Here is a 14,268-nt window from a genome sequence, read left to right as displayed (position 1 = left end):
TATAACTACCTTGTGTGTTGTTGCTGTGCTCACTCTTACCATGCTGTGACACGAAACTATCTTTCACAACATTACCTTTGTAGCCGAGTTTTTGTTCCTCGCAATTTTAAGCCTCCCACTCATCTGTTTCTGTTTCAGTCAATGACTGTGTTGCAACCTGCATATGGAAATGATGATCATTCTCACCTGTTTGGTATAATTGGTTACTCATAAACCTGCCTATAATCCTACAAAATCCCTTGACTGTGTGTAAGTGGAGCTAGAAGAACAGATGAATGTGACGAGCGGTCACCAAACATTGATGGGATTTACATTTCTCTCTTTTGTTCATTGATAAAATAGAATCATTTTATGGATTAAGGCTTCTTAGTTTTCAGCATTTATTCCACACCTGCCTAAAACTTTTGCACAGAACCGTATATAATTTCCATCTGGATTGTCCAAATATAATAATATGCTCTAGTCACATCCAAAGCTGCTGTCAGAATTGTGCTAACCACATTACAGTGCCTGCTGTGAACACTACACATGCTGCAGTGCACCGTGGCCGGCAAAGACCCCGAACCAGCAGGAAAGTGTGAGAGCGGCTTCCCTTATTTCTGGATGTGATGATAGAACATAATGCTCCTAGAAAGTGAATAAAGCTGAGGGTCAGCGAAGAGAGAACGCGGAGCTGTCAGTGATAGTAACTCCACCTGTGTTATCTCCTAGGGATGCTTTACTGTTAACAACGAGGTTAAAACTTTCCTGGCAAAGTTTCTGCACAAGTAAGTGCAAGGTGTCTTGATAAATCTTTGAGGACTTTGAGTGGTATTGATCAATGAGCGGGATGTGTCATAATAAAGGTCCTCAATGTATGCTGGCTCTGATACAGAGATCCAAATACCCTGCTACCATGAATACAATGATAAAATTATGATTTACTTCAGCCACCACCAGGGGGAGCACACTGCATATGGATTTGTACAGCCACCACTAGGGGAGCTCACTACATACAGATTTATACAGCCACCACTAGGGGGAGCTCACTACATACAGATTTATACCGCCACCACTAGGGGGAGCTCACTACATACAGATTTATACAAACACCACTAGGGGGAGCTCACTACATACAGATTTATACAGCCATCACTAGGAGGAGCTCACTACATACAGATTTATACAAACACCACTAGGGGGAGCTTACTACATACAGATTTATACAAACACCACTAGGGGGAGCTCACTACATACAGATTTATACAGCCACTACTAGGGGAGCTCATTACATACAGATTTATACAGCCACCACTAGGGGGAGCTCACTACATACAGATTTATACAGCCACCACTAGGGGGAGCTCACTACATACAGATTTATACAAACACCACTAGGGGGAGTTCACTACATACAGATTTATATAGCCACCACTAGGGGGAGCTCACTACATACAGATTTATACAAACACCACTAGGGGGAGCTCACTACATACAGATTTATACAAACACCACTAGGGGGAGCTCACTACATACAGATTTATACAAACACCACTAGGGGGAGCTCACTACATACAGATTTATACAGCCACCACTAGAGGGAGCTCACTACTACATACAGATTTATACACCACCACTAGGAGGAGCTCACTACATACAGATTTATACAGTCACCACTAGAGGGAGCTCACTACTACATACAGATTTATACAGCCACCACTAGTGGGAGCTCACTACATACAGATTTATAAAGCCACCACTAGTGGGAGCTCATTACATACAGATTTATACAGTCACCACTAGGGGGAGCTCACTACATACAGATTTATACAAACACCACTAGAGGGAGTGCACTACGTACAGATTTATACAGCCACCACTAGGGGGAGCTCACTGCATACTGATTTATACAGCCACCACTATAGGGTGCTCACTACATATAGATTTATACATCCACCACTAGGGAAACTCACTACATACAGATTTATACAGCCACCACTAGGGGGAGATCACTGCATACTGATTTATACAGCCACCACTAGGGGGAGATCACTGCATACTGATTTATACAGCCATCACTAGAGGGAGCTCACTACATACAGATTTATACATCCACCACTAGGGAAACACACTACATACAGATTTATACAGCCACCACTAGGGGGAGATCACTGCATATACATTTTTAGAAGCTCAGTTGAACTCTATAATAAATTCGTCTTAATTCTGATCCATTATTTCATAAATGATTTATGAGACACTGACCTCCCCAACATCACTACATAAACTGGAACTACTCCCATATTATTTTTCCACAATTTGGGGATGAATTATCAGCACTTGTTATTGGTTATTGTTTTGTATTTATTTCACTAGTCACAACGTGTTTCCAGGTCCTTATGCTGCAGCTTACTGACGCTGTTGCTTTTTCTTCGAGGTTCTTCACTGTGTACGATTCTGAGAACCGCAAGGCCCTCCTGCCTCTGTATCACGAGAACAGCTGCTGCTCGTTTAGTCTCCCCAAAGCCTTCTATGCAAGAACCTGGTGGGTGTTCTGGGTAACAGCGGGGCCATACATTGTCCTGACGTGACCTCCTCTTACATCGCTGACTATTCGTCACATCGATTTTTTTTTTTAATCTTGCGGAGAACATAATTATAAAAGTTTGATCAAAGTTTTGCAAATTTCTCATTTACATTGTTTTACATTCTGTAGCCATTTTCAAGCTCTTTGCTTGCTGTCTGCGAATGGAAACATCCCTACTGAAACAATGAAAGAGGATTCTGATACATTGTAGCAAACTCTGTATCAAAAGGGTGGTCCAAGTTCTGAGACCCCCACGGATCAGTCAACACAATGTTCTTAAGGGTGTACAGACCCACAGACTTACTAATAAGCCCATACACCCCTCTCTGCTGCGCCCATGCAGCTGCAGGAGCTGCCCACTTCAGAGCTGCGTTTTGACCATTCGATGGAGTCTCAGGACCGGGGCCCTACTGAAAGGCAGCATAAAACAGCCCCTATGATAGGCTGTTAGCCTCTGGATAGAAGGATGAATGTTTCTATTTACTGACGCAAACGCAAATATTGAAAATGGATGGACAAAGTATGTTAGAAAGTTGCAGAACTTTTCCTTATAGGACAATTAAAAGGGTTTTCTAGGAACTCTGTGTGATCGATGGGGATCCTGAGCCACCACTGATCTGGTTAGTGAAAGGATTGCAGCTCTTGGCGGAGCAGTGCGACCCTCTCATTGCTGTAGCAGACACCTTTGTATGTGGGGGCAGAGTCCAGTACTGTCTGTGGGCCTGGTTCTGTTGCTGTGTAGTCTATGTCCACTGACCCCGTGATCGGTGATGTAACGCCTCTGTCTCTTTAGCTTCGATCAGATTAAGGAATACTGGAAAGAAAATCGCAACCTTCTCCGAGTGAAGAGACCAGGTACGGCCATGTATACAGTATATACCCTGAGTCCTGTTGGACAAACTGCACAATATGAAATACACGAGATGGAGACTACAGGACAGGACAGTCATCAGTGCATGCTGGGAACTATAGTCCGCCACATAGAACAGCTAAAGCAAAGTCCACCCTCGTGATGCAGAAGAGCTGCACATAGTGAATTGTAGCGCGGCGATGCACGGGATGTAGGGTCAGCGCGGCGATGCACGGGATGTAGTGTCAGCGCGGCGATGCACAGGATGTAGTGTCAGGGCGGCGATGCACGGGATGTAGGGTCAGCGCGGCGATGCACAGTATGTAGTGTCAGGGCGGCGATGCACGGGATGTAGTGTCAGGGCGGAGATGCACGGGATGTATGGTCAGCGCGGCGATGCACGGGATGTAGTGTCAGCGCGGCGATGCACGGAATGTAGTGTCAGGGCGGCGATGCACGGGATGTAGGGTCAGCTCGGTGCTGTTGCTCTGCGTGTGAAAGTCAGAATATCCCTTTAATATTTCATTTCTTTGTAATCTTTTTTGTTTCTCTAGAAATGAGGCATCAGCTGCTGAAGTACAACCGGCTGCAGGTGGTCGGCTTCCTCTGTAACCTTCCCAAAACGGAGCACGAGCTGGCGTCCATGACACTGGATGTCGGCTGCCAGAACGTAAGTGTCCGGTTCTCCTGCTGGAGGGACGTGCGCCTCTCGCCCTGCGGACCCTCAGCCACAGGAACGTTTCTGACCCTGACTGCAGAGCGTCCATTGAAGCTTCTGTTCACACGGAGGGTTTTTGATGCATTTTTTTCTTCATGAAAAACGCAGGTTATGACCATAAATCTACAGTCATGGCCAAAAGTTTTGAGAATGACACCAAAATGATATTTTCACATGATCTGCTGGCCTCTGGTTTTTATTAGTGTTTGTCTGATGTTTATATCACATACAGAAATATAATTGCAATCATATTATGAGGACCAATAGGTTATATTGACAGTTAGAATGAGTTAATGCAGCAAGTCAATATTTGCAGTGTTGCCCCTTCTTCTTCAAGACCTCTGTAATTCTCCCTGGCATGCTCTCAATCAACTTTTGGACCAAATCCTGACTGATAGCAGTCCATTCTTGCATAATCAGTGCTTGCATTTTGCCAGAATTTGTTGGTTTTTGTTTGTCCACCCGTCTCTTGATGATTGACCACAAGTTCTCAATGGGATTAAGATCTGGGGAGTTTCCAGGCCATGGACCCAAAATCTCTATGTTTTGTTCCATGAGCCATTTTGTTATCACCTTTGCTTTATGGCAAGGTGCTCCATCATGCTGGAAAAGGCATTGTTGGGCGCCAAACTGCTCTTGGACGGTTGGGAGAAGTTGCTCTTGGAGGACATTCTGGTACCATTCTTTATTCATGGCTGTGTTTTTAGGCAAGACTGTGAGTGAGCCGATTCCCTTGGCTGAGAAGCAACCCCACACATGAATGGTTTCAGGATGCTTTACAGTTGGCATGAGACAAGACTGGTGGTAGCGCTCACCTCTTCTTCTCCGAATAAGCTGTTTTCCAGATGTCCCAAACAATCGAAAAGGGGATTCATCAGAGAAAATGACTTTGCCCCAGTCCTCAGCAGTCCACTCCCTGTACCTTTTGCAGAATATCAGTCGGTCCCTGATGTTTTTTCTGGAGAGAAGTGGCTTCTTTGCTGCCCTCCTTGAAACCAGCCCTTGCTCAAAGAGTCTCCGCCTCACAGTGCGTGCAGAAGCACTCACACCAGCCTGCTGCCATTCCTGAGCAAGCTCAGCACTGCTGGTAGTCCGATCCCACAGCTGAAACAGTTTTAAGATACGGTCCTGGCACTTGCTGGTCTTTCTTGTGCGCCCTGGAGCCTTTTTGACAACAATGGAAGCTCTCTCCTTGAAGTTCTTGATGATGCGATAGATTGTTGACTGAGGTGCAATCTTTGTAGCTGCGATACTCTTCCCTGTTAGGCCATTTTTGTGCAGTGCAATGATGGCTGCACGTGTTTCTTTAGAGATAACCATGGTTAACTGAAGGGAAACAATGATACCAAGAACCAGCCTCCTTTTAAAGTGTCCAGTGATGTCATTCTTACTTAATCATGACTGATTGATCGCCAGCCCTGTCCTCATCAACACCCACACCTGTGTTAATGGATCAATCACTAAAACGATGTTAGCTGCTCCTTTTAAGGCAGGACTGCAATGATGTTGAAATGTGTTTTGGGGGTTAAAGTTCATTTTCTGGGCAAATATTGACTTTGCAAGTACAGTAATTGCTGTTAAGCTGATCACTGTTTGACATTCAGAAGCATATGCAAATTGCCATTACAAAAAATGAAGCAGTAAACTTTGGAAAAATTACTATTTGTCTCATTCTCAATACTTTTGGCCATGACTGTACAACAAATATTTTCAGCAAGTTTTAATGCTTTTTTTGTTTTCATGCACTTTTGGTGCCGATCTCAGCCGGGAAAAATTGCAGTTAAAAACAATTAACCCCTTAATGACCGCCGTAATGCATTTTTATTGTAGGCATTAAGGGTACTTATTCCTCAGAGCTGTTAAAATGCGTTGCTGTGGAGTGAGTAAATAGCGCCGCCCGGCAGCGGTGATTCCTGCGGGTGTCAGCTGTGTGTGACAGCTGACACCCTGCAATATCGGCCCAGACCAGTCTCGAAGTTTATCGGGGCTGATTAACCCCTTAAATACCGCTGTCAATCGTGATAGCGGTATTTAAACTGTCAAAAGGGGGTCACAAGACCCCCTTAGTAACCATTGGACCCCTGCGATTAGAATCACGTGTCCCAATGGTTACCATGGTCCCCTGAGATACCCAGCTATCAAAGTGACAATCACCCATGTTCTACAGTGGGACTAGGTGAAAAAGTAAAAAAAGTGAAATAAAATGTGTAAAAAAAAAGTTAAAAAAAAACACACAAAAAGTGCACACAAATCACTGAAATCCTTTTCGCCTCTCAAAACTTAACGTTTGTGATAAAACAAAAATGAAAGAAAAAACGTACACATAATTGGTATCGCCGCGTCCGGAACTATAAAACTGATGCGTTATTTAGTCCGTTTAGCAAATTCCGTAAAAAAAGAATAAAAAAACGCCAAAAATGCCGCTTTTTCATCATGCTGACTCACAAAAAAAAGTGAATAAAAAGCGATCAAAAAGTCGTACATAAAAAAAAATTATACAAATAAAAACGCCAAACCATCCCACAAAAACAAGCCATAATACGGCTCATTCGGCAAAAAAATTAAAAAGTTACAGCTCTCAGAATATGGCGATGCAAAATCAAGTTCTTTTTTGGAAAATATTGTTTTTAGTCTGTAAAAATAGCAAAGCATAAAAAATAAATAAATCTGGTATCTCTGTAATCGTACCGACCCGACAGACAAATCTGTCTTATCACATTTACCGGTGAACGGCGCAAAAAATAAAAAAATCAATAACTGAATTGCTGGTTTTTGTTCATTCTGTGTCTGAAAAATCTGAATAAAAAGCGATAAAAAATTACTGTGTGCCCCAAATGGTACCAAAAAAACTGCTACTCGTCCCGCAAAAATAAGCCATCATAAAGCTCTGTTCACCAAAAAATAAAGTTACAGCTCTCAGAATATGGCGACGAAATTAACTACTTTTTATTGGAAAAAAAAAAAAAGCATTTTTACTGTGTGATAGCAGCAAAACCTAAAAAAAAACATATAAATCTGGTATCACTGTAATCGCACCGACCGAAAGAATAAATCTGCCTTATCACTTATATCGCACTGTGAACTGCGAAAAAATAAGAACTATTCTGGTATTGCTGTGTATTTCTTCATTCTCCTTCTAAAAAAATCAGAATAAGGCTCAGCTGACGTTTATCCTGCCCTCTCCGCTGAGCGCTTACACCGCAGTTTCCGTGTAAATTCACCAAAACCGCAATTCAGACAAAAAACCCAGATGGAGCCACTCACTTATGAGGCTGATGTCGCCTCTTTTGACTGGTCTGTGTTCCAGTGGCGTACCATCATTTTAGGCTTTTTTTTAGAGCACAAGTGTGGACGACCACAGATCTGTGTGCGCCTAAAAACATGGAGACCACCAGAGAAGATGTCAAACAGACTCCAAAATGTCTCCATCTGCCTCTTTGTGGTGGGTGGTTCTGTTGGGGGTTTCGTCTGAATCGCATTTTTGTGGGATTTACACAGAAACTCCGATGTAAGTGCTCAGCGTAGAACACAAGAAGGTGATCCCAGCCTTATTCTGGAAGCAATCGAAAATTATGTACCCCAAAATGTTAACAATAAAACCCCTAATTTATCCCACACAAAACCAGCCCCCTCTCAGGTCCGTCATCTGTCATCTCCTGCCCCCTCAAATAAAATCCAGTGGGGGAAAACCACTGTTTGGGCGCATGGCATGGCTCGGAAGGGAAGGAGCATTCGCCAAGCGGACTAAATAACGCTAGTTTTATAGAGCGGGTTGTTCCGGACGTGGCGATACCATTTATGTGTACGTTTTTTCGTTTATTTTTGTTCTATTACAAACGCTGTGTTTTGAGCGGCAAAACTGATTTTTTTTTTTACATATTTTATTTAACTTTTCTTTTTACTTTTTCACCAAGTCCCACTGTGGGACATGGGTGATTTTTATTCTGATCTTTGCTCTCATGCTATGCAGTACTCCTGCCCTGCAGTGTATGAGACCTGTCAGTAAGTCATGTCTGACTCACTGACTGTGCCTGTGAGATCCAGCTTATTGCAGGATCTCACAGGCCACCGTACCCTGGGATCATCACATCATCTCAGGGTCCCATGGTAACCATCGGGACCTGAGATTCTCATCGCTGGGGTCCGATAGTTACTAAGGGGGTCTTGTGACCCTCTTGTAGCAACTTAAATACTGCTGTCACGATTGACAGCGGTATTTAAGGGATTAATCGTCCCCGATCTGCATCAAGACCGGCCGGGGCCGATACTGCAGGGTGTCGGCTGTCACACACAGCTGACACCCGCAGGGATCACCGCCGCCGGGCGGCGCTATTTACTTATTCCACAGTGACACATTTTAACGCCGCTGAGGAATAAGTACCCTTAATGAAAGCCATAAAAATACGTTACGTCAGTCGTTAAGGGGTTAAAAAAATCGCAGGTAAATAAAAACGCAAGAAGAAATAACGCACCGTGTGAATGAGATTTTAGAAATTTCATTCATTTTACTGTGACTGCAAAATGCTGCTTTTATTTCCCATGGAAGTTTTGGATAAAAAAAATGCATCAAGAACGCTACATGTGAACAAACCCTAAGGCAGCGTGCCCATTATGCGTTTTTCAATCTTTTTGCCGTGCAATTTCCGCAGCGAAAACGCTTGGTAATATGTGCCCCATGTTCCCCAATGATAATCCGCATGTGTTGTGCACATGCTGCGGAAATTTCCGCTGCGGATTATCATTGCGGAAAAATCCGCAGCATGTACATTAATTTTGCGGACACGCAGCGTAATTACCGCCATTGACTTGCATTGAATCACTTAATATCCGTGTCAGCACATTAGTACATACGGATATTAAGCGTTTCTATGTGCGGCCTCGCTGGGCAATGTGTGGGATCGGGGCCTCGCTGGGCAATGTGTGGGATCGGGGCCTCGCTGGGCAATGTGTGGGATCGGGGCCTCGCTGGGCTATGTGTGGGATCGGGGCCTCGCTGGGCTATGTGTGGGATCGGAGCCTCGCTGGGCTATGTGTGGGATCGGAGCCTCGCTGGGCTATGTGTGGGATCGGGGCCTCGCTGGGCTATGTGTGGGATCGGGGCCTCGCTGGGCAATGTGTGGGATCGGGGCCTCGCTGGGCTATGTGTGGGATCGGGGCCTCGCTGGGCTATGTGTGGGATCGGGGCCTCGCTGGGCTATGTGTGGGATCGGGGCCTCGCTGGGCTATGTGTGGGATCGGAGCCTCGCTGGGCTATGTGTGGGATTGGGGCCCTCGCTGGGCAATGTGTGGAATCGGGGTAACGCTGGGCAATGTGTGTGATTGGGGCCTCGCTGGGCAATGTGTGTGATTGGGGCCTCGCTGGGCAATGTGTGTGATTGGGGCCTTGCTGGGCTATGTGTGGGATCGGAGCCTCGCTGGGCAATGTGTGGGATCGGAGCCTCGCTGGGCAATGTGTGGGATTGGGGCCCTCGCTGGGCAATGTGTGGAATCGGGGTAACGCTGGGCAATGTGTGTGATTGGGGCCTCGCTGGGCAATGTGTGTGATTGGGGCCTCGCTGGGCAATGTGTGGAATCGGGGTAACGCTGGGCAATGTGTGGAATCGGCGTAACGCTGGGCAATGTGTGGAATCGGCGTAACGCTGGGCAATGTGTGGAATCGGCGTAACGCTGGGCAATGTGTGGAATCGGGGTAACGCTGGGCAATGTGTGTGATTGGGGCCTCGCTGGGCAATGTGTGCGATTGGGGCCTCGCTGGGCAATGTGTGGGATCGGAGCCTCGCTGGGCAATGTGTGGGATTGGGGCCCTCGCTGGGCAATGTGTGGAATCGGGGTAACGCTGGGCAATGTGTGTGATTGGGGCCTCGCTGGGCAATGTGTGTGATTGGGGCCTCGCTGGGCAATGTGTGGAATCGGGGTAACGCTGGGCAATGTGTGGAATCGGCGTAACGCTGGGCAATGTGTGGAATCGGCGTAACGCTGGGCAATGTGTGGAATCGGCGTAACGCTGGGCAATGTGTGGAATCGGGGTAACGCTGGGCAATGTGTGTGATTGGGGCCTCGCTGGGCAATGTGTGCGATTGGGGCCTCGCTGGGCAATGTGTGGGATCGGGGCCTCGCTGGGCAATGTGTGGGATCGGAGCCTCGCTGGGCAATGTGTGGGATCGGAGCCTCGCTGGGCAATGTGTGGGATTGGGGCCCTCGCTGGGCAATGTGTGGGATTGGGGCCCTCGCTGGGCAATGTGTGGAATCAGGGTAACGCTGGGCAATGTGTGGAATCGGGGTAACGCTGGGCAATGTGTGGAATCGGGGTAACGCTGGGCAATGTGTGGAATCGGGGTAACGCTGGGCAATGTGTGTGATTGGGGCCTCGCTGGGCAATGTGTGGAATCGGGGTAACGCTGGGCAATGTGTGGAATCGGCGTAACGCTGGGCAATGTGTGGAATCGGGGTAACGCTGGGCAATGTGTGTGATTGGGGCCTCGCTGGGCTATGTGTGGGATCGGGGCCTCGCTGGGCTATGTGTGGGATCGGGGCCTCGCTGGGCTATGTGTGGGATCGGTGCCTCGCTGGGCTATGTGTGGGATCGGTGCCTCGCTGGGCAATGTGTGGAATCGGGGCCTCGCTGGGCAATGTGTGGGATCGGAGCCTCGCTGGGCATCTGTTGGATTAGGGCCTCGCTGGGCAATGTGTGGGATTGGGGACTCACTGGGCATCTGTTGGATTAGGGCCTCGCTGGGCAATGTGTGGGATTGGGGCCTCGCTGGGCAATGTGTGGGATTGGGGCCTCGCTGGGCAATGTGTGGGATTGGGGCCTCGCTGGGCAATGTGTGGGACTGGGGCCTCGCTAGGCAATGTGTGGGATTGGGGCCTCGCTGGGCAATGTGTGGGATCGGGGCCTCACTTGGCAATGTGTAGGACTGGGGCTTCGCTGGGCAATGTGTGGGATCAGGGCCTCGCTGGGCAATGTGTGGGATCGGGGCCTCGCTGGGCAATGTGTGGGATCGGGGCCTCGCTGGGCAATGTGTGGGTTCGGGGCCTCGCTGGGCAATGTGTGGGATCGGGGCCTCGCTGGGCAATGTGTGGGATCGGGGCCTCGCTGGGCAATGTGTGGGAATTAGGCCTCGCTGGGCAATGTGTGGGAATTAGGCCTCGCTGGGCAATGTGTGGGAATTGGGCCTCGCTGGGCAATGTGTGGGATCGGGGCCTCGCTGGGCAATGTGTGGAATCGGGGCCTCGCTGGGCAATGTGTGGGATCGGAGCCTCGCTGGGCATCTGTTGGATTAGGGCCTCGCTGGGCAATGTGTGGGATTGGGGACTCACTGGGCATCTGTTGGATTAGGGCCTCGCTGGGCAATGTGTGGGATCGGGGCCTCGCTGGGCAATGTGTGGGATTGGGGCCTCGCTGGGCATCTGTTGGATTAGGGCCTCGCTGGGCAATGTGTAGGATCGGGGCCTTGCTGGGCAATGTGTGGGATTGGGGCCTCGCTGGGCAATGTGTGGGATTGGGGCCTCGCTGGGCAATGTGTGGGATTGGGGCCTCGCTGGGCAATGTGTGGGACTGGGGCCTCGCTAGGCAATGTGTGGGATTGGGGCCTCGCTGGGCAATGTGTGGGATCGGGGCCTCACTTGGCAATGTGTAGGACTGGGGCTTCGCTGGGCAATGTGTGGGATCAGGGCCTCGCTGGGCAATGTGTGGGATCGGGGCCTCGCTGGGCAATGTGTGGGATCGGGGCCTCGCTGGGCAATGTGTGGGTTCGGGGCCTCGCTGGGCAATGTGTGGGATCGGGGCCTCGCTGGGCAATGTGTGGGATCGGGGCCTCGCTGGGCAATGTGTGGGAATTAGGCCTCGCTGGGCAATGTGTGGGAATTAGGCCTCGCTGGGCAATGTGTGGGAATTGGGCCTCGCTGGGCAATGTGTGGGATCGGGGCCTCGCTGGGCAATGTGTGGAATCGGGGCCTCGCTGGGCAATGTGTGGGATCGGAGCCTCGCTGGGCATCTGTTGGATTAGGGCCTCGCTGGGCAATGTGTGGGATTGGGGACTCACTGGGCATCTGTTGGATTAGGGCCTCGCTGGGCAATGTGTGGGATCGGGGCCTCGCTGGGCAATGTGTGGGATTGGGGCCTCGCTGGGCATCTGTTGGATTAGGGCCTCGCTGGGCAATGTGTAGGATCGGGGCCTTGCTGGGCAATGTGTGGGATTGGGGCCTCGCTGGGCAATGTGTGGGATTGGGGCCTCGCTGGGCAATGTGTGGGACTGGGGCCTCGCTGGGCAATGTGTGGGATTGGGGCCTCGCTGGGCAATGTGTGGGATTGGGGCCTCGCTGGGCAATGTGTGGGATCGGTGCCTCGCTGGGCAATGTGTGGAATCGGGGCCTCGCTGGGCATCTGTTGGATTAGGGCCTCGCTGGGCAATGTGTGGGATTGGGGACTCACTGGGCATCTGTTGGATTAGGGCCTCGCTGGGCAATGTGTGGGATCGGGGCCTCGCTGGGCAATGTGTGGGATTGGGGCCTCGCTGGGCATCTGTTGGATTAGGGCCTCGCTGGGCAATGTGTAGGATCGGGGCCTCGCTGGGCAATGTGTGGGATTGGGGCCTCGCTGGGCAATGTGTGGGATTGGGGCCTCGCTGGGCAATGTGTGGGACTGGGGCCTCGCTGGGCAATGTGTGGGATTGGGGCCTCGCTGGGCAATGTGTGGGATTGGGGCCTCGCTGGGCAATGTGTGGGATCGGGGCCTCACTTGGCAATGTGTAGGACTGGGGCTTCGCTGGGCAATGTGTGGGATCAGGGCCTCGCTGGGCAATGTGTGGGATCGGGGCCTCGCTGGGCAATGTGTGGGATCGGGGCCTCGCTGGGCAATGTGTGGGATCGGGGCCTCGCTGGGCAATGTGTGGGATCGGGGCCTCGCTGGGCAATGTGTGGGAATTAGGCCTCGCTAGGCAATGTGTGGGAATTGGGCCTCGCTGGGCAATGTGTGGGATCGGGGCCTCGCTGGGCAATGTGTGGGATCGGGGCCTCGCTGGGCAATGTGTGGGATCGGGGCCTCGCTGGGCAATGTGTGGGATCGGGGCCTCGCTGGGCAATGTGTGGGATCGGGGCCTCGCTGGGCAATGTGTGGGATCGGAGCCTGGCTGGGCAATGTGTGGGATCGGGGCCTCGCTGGGCATCTGTGGGATCGGAGCGATGCTTTGTAATGTATATGCAAAATATTTTCAGGGGTCTACTTACACATTTGGGAATTTTTTTTGCTTTTCCCCTTTGCCATAAAAAGAATGAAATCTGCTGCAAATCCTACAGTAAAATGATTTTCCAGTGATCTGACGTGTGGAGACCCCCGCTAGTGTGATTGTAGGGTCTCGGTGGCTTATATTTATGACTCTCACATCTTATGTATGTCGCACCCTGGTTCTCCGCAGGCTTCCCTCATTTGTTTCACCGTCGAAGGAGGATTTAGGGAAGGTGAGTTATGTCCTACTGTACAATGGGGAAATCACCGGGATCCTACAGATTAAAAAGCAAACTGCCCGGTCATTATCAGGGGACAGGACTATTGGAGGGGAGATTGGGGAGATCTGCTAAAAAAATAAATAAATGTCTGTGGGCTGCTTAAAGGGGGCTGCATCATTATGTACACCAATCCCCTCACAGTTTTGCACTGGGGCTCCTGGCGATGTAGCACTGCAGCCTCCCCATTCTCGGGATCACTTAAATATGGGAACACCCCATTACGTCTGTGTAGTAGGTGGTCTTTGGACAGAAGCTAATAGACTTTCTCCCGACAGTGAACCCGAACTACCGCAAGACCCCCATCATCTCCTTCAGAAGGACTTTCCTCATTGTCCCGGCCTCTGAAGACAGGTACAAGAAATGGACTTGGAATTATAAGAACTGAATGCGTCGTCCTGTGGGAAATCTGCCAACGAATGAGCCGGAGTCCATGACTGACCGCAGTCTGCCCCCCCCCCCCCGCAGTCTGTCCCGTCCTCCCCCCGCAGTCTGTCCTCCCCCCCCCCCGCAGTCTGTCCTCCCCCCCCCGCAGTCTGTCCTCCCCCTCTGCAGTCTGTCCCCCCCCCGCAGTCTGTCCCCCCCCCCCGCAGTCTGTCCCCCCCCCCGCAGTCTGTCCCCCACCCCCGC

At 50.0% G+C, this 14,268-nt stretch overlaps 2 long non-coding RNA genes across 2 annotated transcripts; both read left to right on the top strand.

The window, feature by feature from the left end:
- The first annotated feature begins 709 nt into the window (after nucleotides 1-709).
- On the top strand, nucleotides 710-3,417 carry LOC141258287 (uncharacterized). The gene is made up of 3 exons (XR_012318269.1): nucleotides 710-767; nucleotides 2,417-2,524; nucleotides 3,360-3,417. It is a non-coding gene; the product is annotated as an uncharacterized lncRNA (long non-coding RNA).
- A 551-nt stretch (nucleotides 3,418-3,968) lies between these two features.
- On the top strand, nucleotides 3,969-14,053 carry LOC141258286 (uncharacterized). The gene is made up of 3 exons (XR_012318268.1): nucleotides 3,969-4,086; nucleotides 13,551-13,593; nucleotides 13,917-14,053. It is a non-coding gene; the product is annotated as an uncharacterized lncRNA (long non-coding RNA).
- The last annotated feature ends 215 nt before the right edge of the window (nucleotides 14,054-14,268 follow it).

The sequence above is a fragment of the Phyllobates terribilis genome, unplaced genomic scaffold (genome assembly GCF_046119375.1).
Source record: "Phyllobates terribilis strain yellow unplaced genomic scaffold, ASM4611937v1 Scaffold_3__8_contigs__length_932513732, whole genome shotgun sequence".
Classification (NCBI taxonomy): Eukaryota; Metazoa; Chordata; class Amphibia; order Anura; family Dendrobatidae; genus Phyllobates; species Phyllobates terribilis.
The sequence above is the reverse complement of the archived record's forward strand: the minus strand, read 5'-3'. Positions and strand labels throughout refer to the sequence as shown.